This window comes from Onychomys torridus, chromosome 16 (genome assembly GCF_903995425.1).
Source record: "Onychomys torridus chromosome 16, mOncTor1.1, whole genome shotgun sequence".
NCBI classification, from domain to species: domain Eukaryota; kingdom Metazoa; phylum Chordata; class Mammalia; order Rodentia; family Cricetidae; genus Onychomys; species Onychomys torridus.
The window spans coordinates 58,158,385-58,176,673 of record NC_050458.1 but is presented as its reverse complement, the minus strand read 5'-3'; the positions used below and the strand labels follow the sequence as shown (position 1 = coordinate 58,176,673).

Sequence of the window (18,289 nt, the reverse complement as noted above, 5' to 3'; positions counted from 1 at the left end):
GTGCAGCGTATGCATGTAGTGCCCCTGGAGGCCGGAAGAAGGGCATTCACTCTCCTGGAACTGAGGTTGCTGGCGGCTGGCTGTGAGGCACCATGTGGGTTCCGGGAATCAAACCCCTCCAGTGTGCTCTTAACCACAGAACCATCTCTCCAACCCCTCATTTTTAAACCAAACCTTCAAAAACCAAACAAACAATTTGTTGTTGATGTTAAACTTTTTAAAAATTCTGCCGGGCAGTGGTGGCGCACGCCTTTAATCCCAGCACTTGGGAGGCAGAGCCAGATGGATCTCTTGAGTTCCAGGCCAGCCTGGTCTACAGAGCGAGATCCAGAACAGGCACCAAAACTACACAGAGAAATCCTGTCTTGAAAAACCAAGTAAGTAAGTAAACAAACAAGAGAATCCTATCTTTAAAATGAGTGCTTTATCGCAATTTGAATGAGCTGTCAATCCTCATGAAATAAAGCTTTGCGTGGAGACACAGAGGGCAATCTGGGTTACATACATAGTCCCTTTTTTTGTTTGTTTTTTGTTTGTTTTGTTTTTCGAGAGAGCGTTTCTCTGTGCAGCTTTGCACCTTTTCCTGGAACTCTCTGTAGCCCAGGCTGGCCTGGAACTCACAGAGATCTGCCTGGCTCTGCCTCCCGAGTGCTGGGATTAAAGGCGTGTGCCACCACTGCCTGGCCCCTTTCTTGATATAATAAAATGAGATAGTAAATTTGCTCCAAAAGCCTTTAAAACAGTTATTTGCTGACTTGACATGCAGGCATTACTCAAAACAAGCAGAAACCAAGGAAACGAAGTTCAAGATGGAAATCAATGAAACAGAAATTAGGAAATGAGTAGAAAAATCAGACAAAAAGTTGGCTCACTGTATCAATAAAATACCTTTAGATGATAGGTGGATGGATGGATGGACAGAATATGAAATCTGTGGTGATATTGTGTTCCCCAAAATATTGTGTACCCTAAGAAACTGAACAGAACAGCCACTAGATACAGAGGCCAGAAAGTGGTGGCACACACACCTTTAATCCTATTACTTGGGAGGCAGAGATCCATTCAGATCTCTGAGTTTAAAGCCACACTGGAAACAGTCAGGCATGGTTACTCATGTCTTTAATCCCAGGAAGTGATGGCAGAAAGATAAGACGTGAGGACCAGGAACTAGCCTGGTGAAGCTTTTAGGCTTTGGAGCAGCAGTTCAGCTGAGATCCATTTGGATGAGGACTCAGAAGCTTCCAGTCTGAGGAAACAAGATCAGCTGAGAAGTTGACCAGGTGAGGTTAGCTGTGGCCTGTTCTGTCTCTCTGATCTTCCAGTGTTCACCCCAATACTTGGCTCCGGGTTTGTTTTATTAATAAGACTCTTTAAGATTCATGCTACAGAAATCAAAGACATCACTAACCTTACAGTAACAAGTTGTTGGAATTGCCACAGCCAACACTGTTCCGGTAAGAAGAATAAAATGGAGTGAGCAAGTGTCATGGAAGGCACAAGCTACCACAAGCTAACATAAAAGAATTGCCTGTGTGGGTTTCTGTTACAACTATAACAAACTACCTCAAATTTAGTGACTTAAAACAGTATGAACTTAGCAGATATCAGTTGTACAGGTTGGAAGTCCAGTCTCCTGAAAGGTTTGGCATCCCTCTAGGGTAGGCAGAACTGCATTGCCCTGGTGGGCTGCACGGCCCATGTTTCCTTGCCTCCAGCTTCTGGGGGCTAGGGTGTCTGCATTCCTTGGCTCATAAGCACCTCCAGCTACAGAGCAAGCCAAGGCAGGCCGCACCACTCTGACTGTACTCCATCTTTCATTTGGCAGGTTCTCCTGGATAGTCCAGGATATTCTTTCATTCAAAGTCCTTAATTTAACTAACATCTGCCAAATCTTTTGCTAGATAAAGGAACATTTGTGGTCTCTAGAAAGTAGGACATGAATCTCTGTAGGAGGTCATTATTTTCCCTAACACATCTTACAGCATGAATTAATATTTTCAAAATAATAATAATTTCAAAATAATCAGCTTGTATCTTAGAGGTAAGAGTATATGTTTGGCAGGCACAAGGCCCTGCTTTTCGTCCCCTGCAGTGAAGAAACAATTTTACTAATTATCTGTACACAAAGGAAATGTGTATAGAGGACTTCACTTGTGGATTCTTCCAAACATTTAATAAGAAACAGGGGACTGGAAATATGGCTCAGTGGTTAGGAGCACTGACTGCTCTTCCAAAGGACCCAGGTTCAATCCCCAGCACCCTCATGGAAGCTTATAACTGTCTATAACTCCAATTCCAGGGGATCCAACACCCTCAAACAGTCATACATGCAGGAAAACCACCAATGTACATAAAATAAAGAGATAGGACCGACCTTGCATGATTATTTCTGGAAATGGAGAAGGAAGGAACACTTGAAGTCATCTATAAGGCTATTAGCACCCTAACACTAATGCCAGACAGTGACCATAAGAACGCTACAGAACAAATATGATCCTTTTGAATACAGGCACAAAAGCCAAACCTGACTTACAGCAGTGTACAAGATTAGTTTGACATTTTAAAAGTAAGTTAGCATGTCATTTTATTACAGGGTTAAACATAATTTTGATAGAAGAAAATAGTATCTAATCACACAGACACAGACACCAAATAAATAACTATTAAACTCCAAAACTGGAGAATGATTCCCCAATAATGCAACTGCTGCTAGAACACTACTCAGCACTGCTCATGGGAGGATGTCAGAGCTCATGAATGTCCCATGTTACCCACTGCATCAGCTAGTTCGGAAAGTTATTAGACATACCAAGAAACTGAGCGATCACCAAACTGATGATGCCAGTCATGAGTACTTTGGATTTTTTCTCACCAAAACACATAAATATCAAGTTTTGGATGTTCAAGGTAAAGAGCAGAATAAATTCCTAACTGGGTGTTGGGGTGCCTGCCCATAATCTTGGCACTTGGGAAGCAGAGGCACAAGTATTGTGAGTTTGAGGTCAGCCTGGGCTACACAGTGGGATTCTGTCTCAGAAAGAGAAAGCAAGTAGGCCTTGCTGTGTAGCTCTGGCTGGAGTAGTAGCCCAAAGTTCCCTGAACATGCAGCAATTCTCTTTGGTCTCTGACTGCTGGGGTGACAAGCATGTGCCACCTTATCTACCCCACTTTTCCAAACCTAAAAACTGTACACTGGAAACCATACAATAAACTGCCTTCTATGGCGCACTGAGCAGTCCTCTGAGTGTTTTTCAAGAAACACAGCTCCTACCTGTTAATGCTTTCTTGGTTCAAGAAACTCTAAAGTTTCTACCTTAATGTTAGAGTCTTAAGGCCAAGTGGTGGTGGCGCACGCCTTTATTCCCAGCACTTGGGAGGCAGAACCAGGTGGATCTCTGTGAGTTTGAGGCCAGCCTGGTCTACAGAGCAAGCTCCAGGAAAGACACAAAGCTACACAGAGAAAGTCTGTCTCAAAAAAACAAACAAAAAAAAGCAAACAAACACCAGAAACTCTACTCTGCTTCATACTGACTAGTCCTGAAATTCTTTGCTGCATCAAGCCAAGGGGCCAGTTTCCCTGAGTTGAGGTCCGTAGGAGACAAGCGAACCCAGGCTGTGACCCAACCACATGGAGCTATGTTGTCTGTTTCCACAGCTGACACCTCTTTCAGGCTCATCCAGGATCCTTTGGAAGCATTGTAGCCTCAGGAGCCTCTTACCGATAAGGCTATTTATACGTGTGAACCATTAAATAATGCAAGTGTTCTCTTCAAACAACAAAAAAGACACCTTAAATACAAAGGTAAGCTCCATTAAATACCTATTAGCGGTGGTACCTTTGTTTGCTTTCTTGTTTTTGAAGGCACTCTTAGTATAATATACACTTGGTGATTATAATCTTACATTGTTTTCCTTTTAATTTGTTCCCTTTCTTAAAACTGTTCCTTTATGTTTTGCTATACTATTAGTATGTAACTGTCAGTATATTCTTCAGTCTTTAGGATCTCATTCTTAAACTCAAAAGTAAAAACGATGGATGCCATCATACAAAACTAGATGGCCTTTGATACACTAACAGCACAAGGAGGAGCTTGTACCATTGTTAAAGGACCAGACAACCCAGGCAATATATCCTCAGCCCTCTAAGCGGTACATATTCAAACTAAACTACATCAGGCTCTTGCTTAAACTTGATTGATTTCTAACACCATGGTTGCCAGGCACCTCACGGTTGAAAACAGCTCTCCTACTTTTGACATTAATCTTGCACTGGCCAAAACCTTCTGTCTGATGTATTATCTAGTGGTTGGATGTCCAGAGTAATGACATCCTTTCTTACCCCATCAATGAGGACTGTTGACCAGCCTCCTGGCCAGCAAGGCTGTCTCTGAGGATTGAAGGGTATTCCAAAGACCTGCGTGGAATACCAGGGGACTCCAGGCTTTGAGCTCAAGAACAGTGAAAACTGTTTACCATCTAGAGGTGGTGGGACCCAGGAGAACAGAGCCTAAAAAGGAGGCAGACTAAAGTCCCTTGCAATAGCCACATTTATTCAGAAATCAGGCAATTTACACTCTAAAGGTCATGAAAATTCACCTAAGTTCTCATATGTTCAAGCTGTATACAATCACAACGACAAGCTGCACATGGCAAAACATGTTTTTTCATACAGCCATGTACACAAATAACACTCCTCTCTGCTACACTTGGGAGAGGCATGAAAGCACATTCCAAGGACAATTCCATGTTTTTGAAGATCACCAGGGGGCTGGAGAGGTGGCTCAGAGGTTAAGAGCACTGAATGCTCTTCCAGAGGTCCTGAGTTCAATTCCCAGCAACCATATGGTGGCTCACAACCATCTGAAGATCACCAGACTCTTGTCTTTTTTAGAGGGATGGGGGACGTGGTTCTCACAAGCACTGAGAATTCCCCTCACACAACTCCATTCCTACATAAACAAAACACTTCTCGTTTTTATTATCAAAGCAAACAAAACATGAGGTGATGTTTACAGTTAGCTTAAGCACACACAAGTACAGTGAGGAAAGATACCTAGTGTTATGTCCTAGCATCTTTGGTCACATGGAAGAGCCAAGAATACTCCTCCCAGGCCTTTGCCTTTCCTACCAAGGTGATGTGATATGCCAGGACATTGCCTTCATGCACTTGTTTTCAAGTGCATCCACTTAGCTTATGTAATTCTTTCTAGAAGGCCATCTTGTGGGAAGAACATTCTGTACACGGCCCAACCATAGTTCATAGTAAGTTCACAGCTTTCTTATACTTGCTTCCACAGAGGACCCTCTCATTTCCAAGCTCTTCACTTGTAAGCATCACAGCTCTGGAGGGGAAAGTATACTGGCTGTCAGAGGCCAGGCTATACCTACAGCTTAGAAGGAAAAGGTATCCTGGCTGTCGGTAGCCAAGCTATGTAAATGTTAGAGCTCTGGAGAGAACGGTATCCTGGCACACCTGTGTGGCTTTCATAGTAAAAGTAAACCAATCTGGGAGCTCCATAATGACACTGACCCAGTAGAAGAGGAGAGGCAAGTGGTTAGAGCAGGTAGAGAATAAAATAGTTGGAGAAGTGCAAATGTCTTAGTAAGTACAATTGCACGCGTGGTGGGGCCCTGAAAGGCATTGTAGGGAGCATGCCCATGAGGGGGCAGCCTAAAGGGTGTAGAAGATTCTTTCTTAAAAGGTCAGAGATAAGAGACTTAAGTCCCCTGAAGCTGTGGAGAGAGTGGGTATCAAGCCTGGGTGATAGATTTGGTGAGGTTTGATAAAGCTGGTAAGGCCATCACCCTACCCTGACAATAGGGGAACAAGAAAATGTAGGTCCCTAAAATGCCATCAGGACTAAATAGGTGTCCTCAGTGTCCAGAAGGATTGAGATGAATCTCCCTGATACTGTGATGTCTCCCTGAGACTCCCAGTGAGAGATGGCAGTGGTCAGGACAAAGAAGCCCGGGCCCCCTCAATCCCCCATGGCCAGATCAAGGTCAGCTGAAGGGCCATCTGGGTTTGATGTCCTCACACCATGAGGGACATAAAGGCAGTCAGCACCCCAATGTCCTTGATGGCATCTTGGACATGGTCTAGGTGGTTTAGGAGGGATCAGACAGGCCTGGGCCCACTGAACCTCCTGACTGCATTTTAAACAGGGACCTGGAGGTTCTCAGGCTGTAGGAGGCAAAGGAGCCTGGGAAGTTGCTATGGCCAGTCAAAAGGCCTTCACTAGCAACAAGCATTTTTGTTTCCAGGCTTTTTCATCTCTCCCATGGTACACCTTAAAGGCACCACTGAGACTTCTGCCTGTGGAGTCAGGGGTCCTTTCTCTAGGTGTTTAAGTTTGGCCCTACTATCAGGGAAACTCTGGGAGAAGAAATAGGTCATAAGGAGTTGTTTTCCATCTGGGGGTCTCAGGATCCAGACTGGTATATTGTAAGAAGGCCTTTGTAAGGCAGGGTAAGAATTGCGATAGGTTGTCATGTTTGTCCTGGGTGACCTCTTGGATTTTTTTCGTAATTTACCTCTATAAGGATGGCCAGCCAGAAGGCAAGTTGCAAACTGATCCTGAGCAAGGATGCCCCCTGAGGTATTGTAATTTCATTCACAGTCCTTCGCAGGGACTGCCTCAGGCCTGACTGGTTAGGCAGCCTGTTGCTGAGAAGAGAGAAAGGGAAACCAGGGAGGATGGAGAGGAAGAGAAGGGACTGTGGGCTGAGGTGTGTTAGTGTCATCAAAAATAGTGGAAGCATCATCTGGTTTGGGCCTCACAGCTAGGAGGAGTTATTTTTCTTTGGATGCCTTATGTCATGTGGTCGCTTTTATTAAGATGGGAGTGAGGTCACACGGCAAAGTCCATCCTTTCCAACTCTAGCAAAGATGGTTGTCAGCCATGTGGCTACCTCCATCCCAGTGCGGGGACAGCAGCAGAGGTGGCAGCAAGCCACATGTTTCCTCTAAGATCACCTCTGTACAGATGTTTAACTATCCATCCTGGTGTTACGAGTTTTAAATTAACCCCTTTGTTGCAGATTTTACAGGGTTTTAACCATACCCGATATGCTTACTACAAATCTTGAGGTACAGGAAGTCTACACAGTAGTTTTATAAATCTTGAGATAAGATTTATACCCTAGCAAACGTTTTAAAGCGTTAAGCCAAAGCCTATGCGATGTGTAGCAATGGTCTCCACTGGGAATAGTCTGTCCCTTTATTTTGTTTTGTTCTCCTTTCTCTGTCACACAGCAGGTGGCTCGCCTGATAAGGGACAGAGATTTTGGAAGGAACCTTTCAACAAGCATGCTTGGGTGTAGAGGAAGGGGGAGCCATACCCTAACTCTAGAGCCAGATTTTAATTCAAGTGGGACAGCACAAAACAACAGTCTAATGCCACTCATACCTAAAAGACGCCCGAGTCCCTGTAAAACTGAATCTGGTTTTACTGAGAACAAAGAAGGCTTAGAGATAGGTAACTTTTGAGTCCTGGCTATAGACAAAGGATGCTGCAGGAGGAAGCCGAGAGAAGCACCAGCCAGTGAAGAGTGTGAGCATAGTGTGTGCATGCTGTAGCTGGCTTACTCCTTCACCTTCTCTTCCTCCTGCTAGGTCTAGCTCCCAGCTCCCGCTTTGCAACAAACTTACAGATCCAGCTATGGTAACTTAAAGGAAAGGACATTTACACAGTGTGTATGTGGGGCCAGGTTGGAGCTGACAAATAGGAAATGGTGAATCTCTTTCCATTTCACACACAATATTTATAAAGGTCCCAAATAATATTAGGATCTAAGGTGCCATTAGGTGGCCCTTTGGATTGATTATCTATGGGGTATTGAAGCCGAAATTGGTTGCAAAAGTGAATAAATTTGGGGCCCTTCAGGTCGCGTGTCAGGTGGACACGCTGGAGGTTTTCTAAGAGGCATCTCAAGAGGGAATGAGAAGGTATGGAAGACACATTCCCATGGGTGAGAGAGGGAAAGGAAAATGTCACTGCAGCCTGTAGTTATGGGCATCCCCACAACTCAGGGAAGACTGAAGAAGGACCAAGCCATTCAGTGGGTCCTCACCACACTCAACAGGGGTCAGGGGCTTAGCCTGGCTAAGTCAGCAGGAAGACTTGGTACCTGGTACCAGGGCTTTTGTAGAGGTGAGAAGGTGAGAAGGAATGCCAAGCTCTAGGAGGGGGTCTCATCCACAGGAAAGGTCAGGAAATGGGGTCACAAAAGCCACAAGGGCCTAAAGGAGCTATGGGATTACAGGCAGCTCCTGGGGGAGAGTAGGAGAAGAGGGCAGGAAGGGGTACAATAGCCTGGTTTGACCTAAGGAAACTGCAGGATTGCAGCTCCAAGAGGTGATGAGATGGGGTTAGGTGAAGAGGGCCAGCTGTAGCCTTAAAGACCATGGCTGGGGTTACCTCCACCTCCAATAGTACCAGAGGGGTGCTCACTTCTTCAGACTCAGGGAAACATTGACACTGACCAAAGGGGAAACTTACCTAATTGCTGCTGGTGGATGGGATGCTGAGCTACAGGCGAGCCAGGTGAGTCTGTTGCAGGTGGACTGGAGATGAGGGATAGGGTCCCAGTACAGCTTAGACCATGAGCAGAAACACAGGTACTAGGAGAGCCCATCCAAGCCACAGCATCAACTGTAAGCATTACAGCTTGGATGGAAGGTATCCTGGCAGCCGGGAGCCAAGGAATACCACAAAGTCACACCACAAAACAAACCTCACACAAGAGATTTATTGGGAGGAAAAACCAGGAGGGTGGCTGCCTCTGCTTGGGTGAGGAGCAGGAGCAAACCTGAATAGAATACAGGGCTTATATAGAGTTTCTTGAGGAGGGGGGCAGGGTGGAACTTTTCAGGGTGGAGAGTGGTGGGATTTCACATCCAGAGACTGGGCTTTTAACTCTGCAGGGTGGGGGCAGGGTCCAGCAGTTAGGGCAGTTAGAGTGTTCTGTGGGTGGAACCTGGCAGTTAGAGGTCCTGAGGGGAGGGGCCTGGCCACTGGTGCGGCTCAAGGGGCTTACATTCATACTTTGTCACGTCTCCCTTAGACCAAGCAGGTTGAGACATCTGATTCTTGGAACGCAGTAAAGAAAAGGGGCCGACAGAATCCCATCAACAGAGCAGAAGACTTGGTAATAGAGCAAGGCCTGAGTATGTGTGTGCGTAGGTGAGTGTGTATGGGGAAGAGTAGTAGCTGAATGAATATGTAGAAACAGCCCTTGTCCCTAAAACATCCATGTCAGCTTATCTCTCAAATGTCAACATCCAGTACTATATGTTTGAAATAATGAAGATTTATTACATTTAAAAATATTTGCATGTGTATGTGTGTGTATGTGGGCGCATGCCACAGTGCCCAAGTGTAAGTCAAGGCATAACTAGTCCACCATGTGAGTCCCAGCCATCAAATTCAGTTCATCGTGCATGGCAACAAGCACCTTTACCCAATGAGATATCTCACCGCCCACAAATAAGGAGAAATTATTTTCGGGTTAGAAAGAGATGCATCAAGATGGATTTCTCTGTGTAGTTTTGGTGCCTGTCCTGGATTTCGCTCTGTAGACCAGGCTGGCCTCAAACTCACAGAGATCTGCCTGTCTCTGCCTCCTGAGTGCTGGGATTAAAGGCATGTGCCACCACCACCCAGCCCCATTGTTTTCTTATCCTGAAGTTGTAACAGCTTTTTGTATATTCTAGGAATGAGTCCCTTATCAGATATATAATTTATAAATATTTTTCCCAATTTGTGACTTTAATTTTGACTTTATTTCTGTGTTCTTTAAAGGATAAGTTTTTAATTTTGATGAAATACAAATTAACACTTCCTTCCCTTTTATCATTTGTGCTTTTGATGTCTTATCTAAGATTTTTTTTTCTTTACTCTGTGGATAAGGTGAAGTTCTCTTCTATTTTCAGTGGTTTTGTAGCTCCAGTCTTATATTCCTGTCTACAGGAATTTTGAGTTGACTTTCCTGAAGGGTGTGAAGTATCTAACTGCTCTGTATGTGGGCAGCCAACTGTTCCAGCACCACTGCTTGAAGAAGAAAAAACAAAAAACCCTCCTTGTGCCTGTGAGATGACTCAGGGAGAAAGGCTCTTTGCCAGTCTCAGTGACCTGAGTTTGATCCTGAGGACTCACACAGTGGAAGCAGAAAACTGACTCCTTCAAGTTGTCCTCTGACTGCCTATATACACCCACACAGGCACATACAGAGAGACACGAGATGATAGATAGATAGATAGATAGATAGATAGATAGATAGATAGATAGGTAGATAGATGGATGATAGATAGATAGATGATAGATAGATGGATAAATGATAGATGATGGGTAGATGGATGGATGGGTGGATGGATGGATGGATGGATGGATGGATGGATGGACGGACAGATAAATAAATGATAGATATATATGGATGATAGATGGATATATGATAGATAGATAGATAGATAGATAGATAGATAGATAGATAGATGGATGATAGATAGATAGATGATAGATAGATGGATAAATGATAGATGATGGGTAGATGGATGGATGGGTGGATGGATGGATGGATGGATGGATGGATGGATGGATGGATGGACGGACAGATAAATAAATGATAGATATATATGGATGATAGATGGATATATGATAGATAGATAGATAGATAGATAGATAGATAGAGATAGGTAACTGTAAAGCAACAACTATCCTCTTCCCTCTTGAATCACCTCAGCACCTTTGTTGGAAATGAGTTTACAATAACCACAATGGTTTATATTTGGATTTGAACACATATTCATGACTTAGCACATTCTGATAATTAGTACTTTATCTTTGTTGGTTTGTCTACTAACATTACCATACATCTGCTGTTTATTTGAACAAGAAACTGTTACTCTTGAATTATACAGTCTGTGTTTATTTGGGTTTACAGTCACCATGCTTGTGCTCTCTTAATACGTCCTTCTATTAGTGCAGTGTGTGTGCATGCCTCACGTGCACTCACCGAGAGCACATGGAGGACAACTTTCTGGAGTTGGGTCTCTCCTTCCACCATGTGGATTCCTAGCTGGAACTCAGTTTATCAGACTATAAGTGCCTGGACCCACTGAGCCATGGCATAGGCCCTGACTCCTGAGAATTTCTATCTAGAATAATTTTTTTTTTTTTTTTGTCTAGAGGACATAGGTTAGTATTTTTATAGGCACCTACAAATTGCTTTTGCTAAAAACCACCGACTTTCCACTTGGGCCCACACAAACTGAAGGCAGAGGGAAAGCTTGGCTTCTTGGCCATCATTTTGTTTCTGTCTCCCCTATTTTGAGTTTGTTCCCCCTCAGCATTTCATGTAGGCACATTAATCGTTTTCAGATCACCTAGTTAAGGCTGGTTAGTCCTAACTTTACCTAACCTATCTCAGTTACTGTTCTATTGCTGTGAAGAGACACCATGACAAAGGCAACTTACAGAACCAAGTGTTTAGTTGGGGGCCTGCTCACAGTTTCAGAGGGTGAGTCCAATGTCATAGTGCTGGGGAGTGTGGCAGCAGGCAGGCAGGCATGGTGCTGGAGCAGCAGCTGAGAGCTCTCATCTGACCTGTAAGTTACAGAGAGAGAGAGAGAGAGAGAGAATGAAACTGGACCTGGCCTGGGCTTTTGAAACCTCCAAGTCCACCCCCCGGGGACACATCTCCTCCAGCAAGGCCACACCTCCTAATTTTTCCCAAACAGATCTACTGATAAGGATAAGCATAGAAACATGAGCCTATGGGGGTCATTCTTATTCAGACCACCACACCTTCCCAAAGGCAAATGTCTGGAGCCTAAGTTGGGAACAATATAATATTAAAGAATGAATATTAGGCCATCAAGATGGCTCATTGTAAGTAAAGGCACTTGCTACCAAGCCAAAAGACTTGAGTTGACTTTCTATATGCACTTGATGGAAGGACAGAACTGACTCGCACAAGTTGTCCTGGCCTCCGCACTTGTGCCGTGGTATGTACACACTCACATGTACATGCAAGCACAAATACATAAATAACTGTTAAATTTTTTTTTAAAGGGGTTGGAGAGACAGCTGGACATTTAAAGGGTGCTGGCTACTCTTCTAGAGGACTTGGGTTTGACTCCTAGTATCCACATGGCGGCCCACAACCATTTGTAACTTCGGTTTCAAGGGATCCACTGTCCTCTTCTGGCCTCTGTGTACTCTAGCCATGCATGTGGCTCACAGATATACATGCAGACAAAACACTCCTACAGATAAAATAAAAAAGATATGAATTCTTTTTCTTTTTTAAAAACTTATGAATGTATACTCTGGTTCTTAGAGAATCTAATTTATTTGGGGGAGGGGTGGTTTCAAGACAGGGTTTCTCTGTGTAGTTTTGGTAGATGTCGCTCTGTAGACCAGGCTGGCCTCGAACTCACAGAAATCTGCCTACCTCTTGAGTGCTGGGATTAAAGGCGTGTTCCACCACCATGTGGTGAGAATTTAATTTTTGGTGTTTCACCAGAATTAGAAGTATGTTTTATGGTAATAATTCTTTCCAGTCAAGTCCTGAGACCATGACATTGGCCAACAGAAGAATAGAGTCTTTTGACTCATCCATCATTCAATGGTCACACCTACAGCGTATTTTTTTTTTTAAAACTGGCCTGTTAAGCATCCTTGAAACCTTATCAACCTCAGTCATGCTCTCCTGAGTGGGCCTCCCTGCCTTGGCACCAACGATGCCAGTTTTGGTGGTCCATTTCCACAACTCCAGGTCCACCATCTCACCTGGTTCATTCTGCACACCCAGGCTGTGCCAACTGCCTCCATTTTCATGCACGAGGGAAGGAACCATCACGGCATCCCACAGTAGCAGTGCTGGACCCCTGATTTCAAGGGGCCAGCGCCTACATGGGTGGAAGCAGAGACAGGACAAAGCTGGAAAACGCAGGAGTCCCCTCTCTGCTTCCTGGTTGTGAAGGCTCTGCCCTGCCACATGTTCACCACCATGATGGACCAACACTGATGAAACAGAACTAGAACACCTCTAATTCCCTTTTCTTGTCTTCTTTTGGGGGGCTGGAGGTCAAGCCGCCATTTTCCCTATGAAGTCTAGCTCTCTCAGCATGTTGGGACAGTGACAATACATACAACCAATTAGCAAATGGAGGAAGATTTGTTCCTCTTCTTGCTTCATGCTTCGTTTTTTTTCTCAGGGAAGCATTTGACTCACAGTTTAACCAAAGAACAGAGCCAGAGTGTGTAGCTCACTGGTAGAATTCGAATTTAACAGGCACAGGTCTTGGGTGTTGCACCAGGACAAAGTATCATTTTCAGAAGAACTGTTTTTGAAGATGTATACAAATAAGTATTAACAAAGTATCTTCTGCTGGAGTTTTTTTTAAAATAATTTATTTGTTTTTATTTTATGTGCATTGGTGTTTAGCCTGCATGTGTGTCTGTGTCCACTCTTGGAATTATAGCCAGTTGTGAGCTGCCATGTGGTTGCTGGGAATTGAACCCCAGTCCTCTGGAAGAACAGTCTATGCTCTTTAACCACTGAGCCATCTCTCCAGGCCCTCTGCTGGAGTTTTAACAGACTAATAATCTACAGTGGAAGGCCTGCTGGTCTCAGGATTTGAGAAAAATTAAGAACAAATAGATAATAATCAGTACTCTATATATTATATATTACATTTTCAGTTTATTTTATTTTACTTTATATACTTACAGGGCCATAATTACACACTCTGAGTGCTCACTAAATATCAATTTAATGCTGCATAGTTCTCAGTAATCTTATTGTTACTGTTTAGGAAATATAAAAAGGTCTGCTTATTTACTTTTATAAACTATATGATAAGTCCTTATTCCCCTTAAGAATTTGGTTTGCTTTGGATAAAGGTCCATGTGTCCTTAGACTTAAGAATATATTCTCTAAGATTGAATGGTGATGTTGAACACCTTTAATCCCAGCACTTGGGAGGCAGAGGCAGGCAGATGTCTGTGAGTTCCAGGTTAGCCTGGTCTACAGAGCAAGATCCAGGACAGGCAGCAAAACTACACAAAGGAAAAAAAAAAAAAAAAACATTAAAAAAGAATGCAGTCGACATTTTTCACTCACCTCTTTAGATTTTACATTGGGGTTGAAGCCAAAGGTTAGCTAACAGTGAAGTATTGTTTGTCCTGTTTGGTCCAGCTGTGCATGTAGCTTCCAAGGCCATCACAGACAGTGATAACAGACCCAACAGCAAACTAAGACATTTCTGACTAAATATCATTAGCACCAATATGATACTAATCCATTTTATTTATTTATTTATTTACTTGTTTCTTTGTTTGTTTTTCAAGACAGGGTCAGTGTATAGCTCTGGCTATCCTGGAACTCGCTCCGTAGACCAGGTTGGCCTTGAATTTACAGAGATCTGCCTGCCTTTGCCTGCCTTTGCCTCCTGAGTGCTGGGATTAAAGGCATGTACCACCACCATCCGGCAATCCATTTTATTTTTAAAATAAATTTTATCAAATTGTAAGAGCAGTTTTTGTTATGTGTTCTTCTTTGTTTCAATTAATTTAACCATGCTAAACACATTGTTTCTGAAATGCAATAATCCATCAAAATTGAAAAATAAACACTATATATACTAAATATCAGTAAGAATCAAAGTTAAAACACATAACACTAATATGTAGTATATATTTCCTTAGTACTGGTATGAAACAATTTTATCTCTTAGCTGCACCAAACCTGAAAATCACAAAACAAACAAGTAAAACACCCAGACACAAGTATGATCATTAATTGCTTGAGGGATTATATTGAGATTTTGTTCTTTCCTGGATTTTAATCTTCAATTAGTAGGGTGTCCTTCCATATTTACTGTTATGAAATAACTCCAAATTAGTTTTAAGAGCATGCATGCTTCAGCTTGGATTTGTTTGGCAGACTAAGCACTTTCTCCCATGAAGACTCATTCTCCATGCTACAAATGGAAGGGTAGGAGTCAAGGAAAATTGTTTATTGTCTGTTTGTCTATATCAAAGCAGCTTTCTTTCTGGAAGGTCTAGTGCAAGGCTGCCAGGCAGCTCCAGCTGAACAGTCCACAAAGGAAAGCATCTCAGGAGGGAGGTCACAGAGTGAACGGAACCTCTCCTACTGTCTAATGCATCTCTCATCTCGTGAAGTGAGGTAGATCAAGGTTTCCACAGACCGTTAGGCAAGAGCTAAGATAAAAGCCGGCCACACGTTGGAGCCAGAGCCAGTCGGTGACACAAGCAGGTCAAGCAGGCCGAGGACAGTAAAGCAGAAGCGGAAGCGGGGATTGGCGAACGACAGAAACCATGTTTTCCAACGACCATGAAAACGGATTGAGATGGCAGAAAAGAGAGTCCTAAAAAATGCTGATTGAATCAATTTGAGTTAAAAGAATCACACCAAGGGAAAACATAAAAGAGATCTCTGTAGAATCCAATAAGGAAGTGCTGTGTAATCTGATTTCTAGTGATCTCAAAGACATGCTGCGCCAAATGTGTGTGTGTGTGTGTGTGTGTGTGTGTGTGTGTGTGTGTGTGTGTAATGCCTTGCTCATGCTAGGAAAATGCTCTACCACTGATCTATATCTCTAGCCCTCAAACCTGACTTTTGATAGACGTTAACATTAGATCCTGTGGTCAGGTCCTTTGGTTCTCTTCCTTAAATATATACACCACCCATCAGTACCTTAAATGCACTCAGGTATTTGCACAAGTGCTCAGCCAGAAAGCATGAGAATAGGTGTAAATCTGACTCTATTATCAGGGAACAACTCAGGGCACACGCCCTGCCAGCAATAAACAAGCAGAACCCTATTTGTCTCGGGCTTAGGAACAGCAGGAATCAGCCCATTTGCAAAGGCTCTACCTGTGGCTCTTTCTACACATAGGAAAACATTTATCACCTTTCTTGGGACCAGTGGGATTACCAGCCTTGACTTCAGATAAATGAATAAACAAACCTTAGCCCTAGTGGAAACTGTTTCTTCCACAGCTAATTTTACCTGGGAACTTCTAATGGATTACCCATACTTGCTTTCTTTTTTTTCTCCTATCAGGGCTAATGAGGAGCTCCTAAGAGTGTTCTCTATGAAGGCATTTCAGATACTATTTGCCTTGTCTGTCAGGACTAATACCTCACTTGCAGAGAGGGCTGCCAGTGGGTTTAGTTATTGCTTTGTTAGGAGAAGGGATCGAATATCTAATGACAGCTACTGTGAAGACACACCATGACCATGGCAACTCTTATAAAGAAAGCACTTAATCATTTAATCGAGGTGGCAGCTTACAGTTCAGAGGTTCAGTCCATTATCAGGGTGGGGGGCATGGCAGCATGCACGCAGACATGGTGCTGGAGGAGCTGAGAGTCCTACATCTTGCAGGCAACAGGAAGTCGACTGAGACACTGGGCGGCATCCTGAGTATAGGAAACCTCAAAGCCCACCACCCCTTCATACTCACTTCAACAAAGCTACATCTACTTAGAGTGCCACTCCCCATGAGATGGGGGGGGCAATTACATTTAAACTACCACGACTTGTGTAGGAGGAGGAATCAAAGACAAGTTATGACTATGCCAAGAGATACAATGTCTCATAATCTAACCACTAAGTGTCATAACATTGGCAGTAAAAACCACTGGCATTTTTTGTATTTCTGCTTCATGATTATGTATAGTTCTACACAATTTTTGAGAATGCAATGATATTGAAGTAAAATAAAACTCAAGAAAATGGCATGCATAAGGAAGACATTTGTAATTTATGCATATTTAAGTCCTAGAGTATTGAATTGCAAATAGACTAGTTTTACCACATACAATCTATATATAAAGCTCATACAGATATTATGTTTTATTCCTGTATAATTATATAACCCATTAATCTAAAAGATATTCATCTGAAAGCCTTCTTGCAATATAACCAAGAAATAGGAAGTATGTGTGTGTGTGTGTGTGTGTGTGTGTGTGTGTGTGTGTGTATACACGTGCACATGTGTAGGGGATCTGTGACAAATAAAATGAAAAGGTGTAATATTAGTGGTAATGATAATAAACTTTACCCAGAAGACATTTACCTTTCAGATTTTCAATCAGTCCCCATTTTCCTTGTGCTCGACAGCATGGAAACACCACTGTAAGAAGAAAGGCAAGCAGCTGGTAACAAGTGTGATATTAGCAGAAGGGGGCTTGGGAGATGGCTCAGCAGATAAGAGCACTGGCTGCTCTTTCAAAGGACCTGCGTTCAATTCCCAGCATCCACACGGCAGTTCACAACTGTCTGTAACTCCAATTCCAGAGGAATCTCATAAACATATACATGCAGGCAAAACCCCAATGTACATTAAATAAATAAATAAATCTTAAGAAAAAAAAAAAAGGACTTGAGTTTGAATCCCCCAAATGCAGTAGAGCTGGAGGTGGTAGTGTGTAATCCCGGTGCTCCTACGGTGAGAGGAGGGTGGAGATGGGAGTATCCCCAAAAGCCTGTGGATCAGCTAGCCTGGGATAGACAGCAGCAAACGAGAAAGAGACCCTGTCTCCAAGGTGAAAGGCAGAGAACCAACGACACCAGAGCTATCTTCTGCCTCCACATGATCACTGTGGTATTAGCACACACGCACGCACATAAAAAATAAAATCTTTAAAAAAAAGTCTTGATCCTATCCTGTTTGCTATTCAGGTGGTTCAGCTGGTTCATTCTGGTGGAAGCCAGCTGCCACATCTGGAGCTGCTCTAGAAGGAGATCCACCTGGCAAATGGCTGCTGAAGACTTCTAGACAACAGCTAGGCCCGCAGTCCCAACAGCCTCCAAGGAACAGAATCTGCTTCTGAAAGTCATGAGTGCTCTCAGTCACCCTCTGAGATGACGTCTGCCCTGATATCTTGGTTGTGGTCTTGTGATGCGCCAGGCCAGAATACTCAGCTCGTGCCTGCCCAGATTCTGGGTCCACAATCAAGTCAATGATCTTTAGCTGCTAAGCTCTATTGTAATTCGCAATACAGCAATGGAAAATCAATACAGAAGGTGAGTTGTAAAACAGATGGGTGACTAAAAAGAAAGGATTTTTGAAAGGACTTTGGCTGTTTATAGGTCATAGAAATTTGAGTGTTTTATATGCTGAAGAAAGCAAGAAAAATTTGAAAACAAGGCAAAAAGAAATGATCTTTGGAAGAGCAAAAGGAAAGAAGGGGGATCGAGCACTCTTCTCCCCCAAGTGTATTCTGTGGCGGCACTGCCAACAGCCTGAGAGGC

At 43.3% G+C, this 18,289-nt stretch overlaps 1 protein-coding gene across 6 annotated transcripts in view; it reads right to left on the bottom strand.

Annotated features, from left to right (window-relative positions):
- Positions 1–11,544, bottom strand: part of Pphln1 (periphilin 1) — a 125,343-nt gene extending 113,799 nt beyond the window's left edge. For 2 of the 6 annotated variants that reach the window (XM_036207754.1, XM_036207755.1), the window contains exon 1: positions 11,475–11,540. The gene's annotated coding sequence lies outside the window, so the exon portion shown is untranslated. Of the gene's footprint in view, positions 1–11,474 lie in introns of all 6 variants that reach the window. The other 4 variants (XM_036207753.1, XM_036207757.1, XM_036207762.1 and 1 more) reach the window with 3 other exon arrangements.
- Between the last annotated feature and the right edge of the window lie 6,745 nt (positions 11,545–18,289).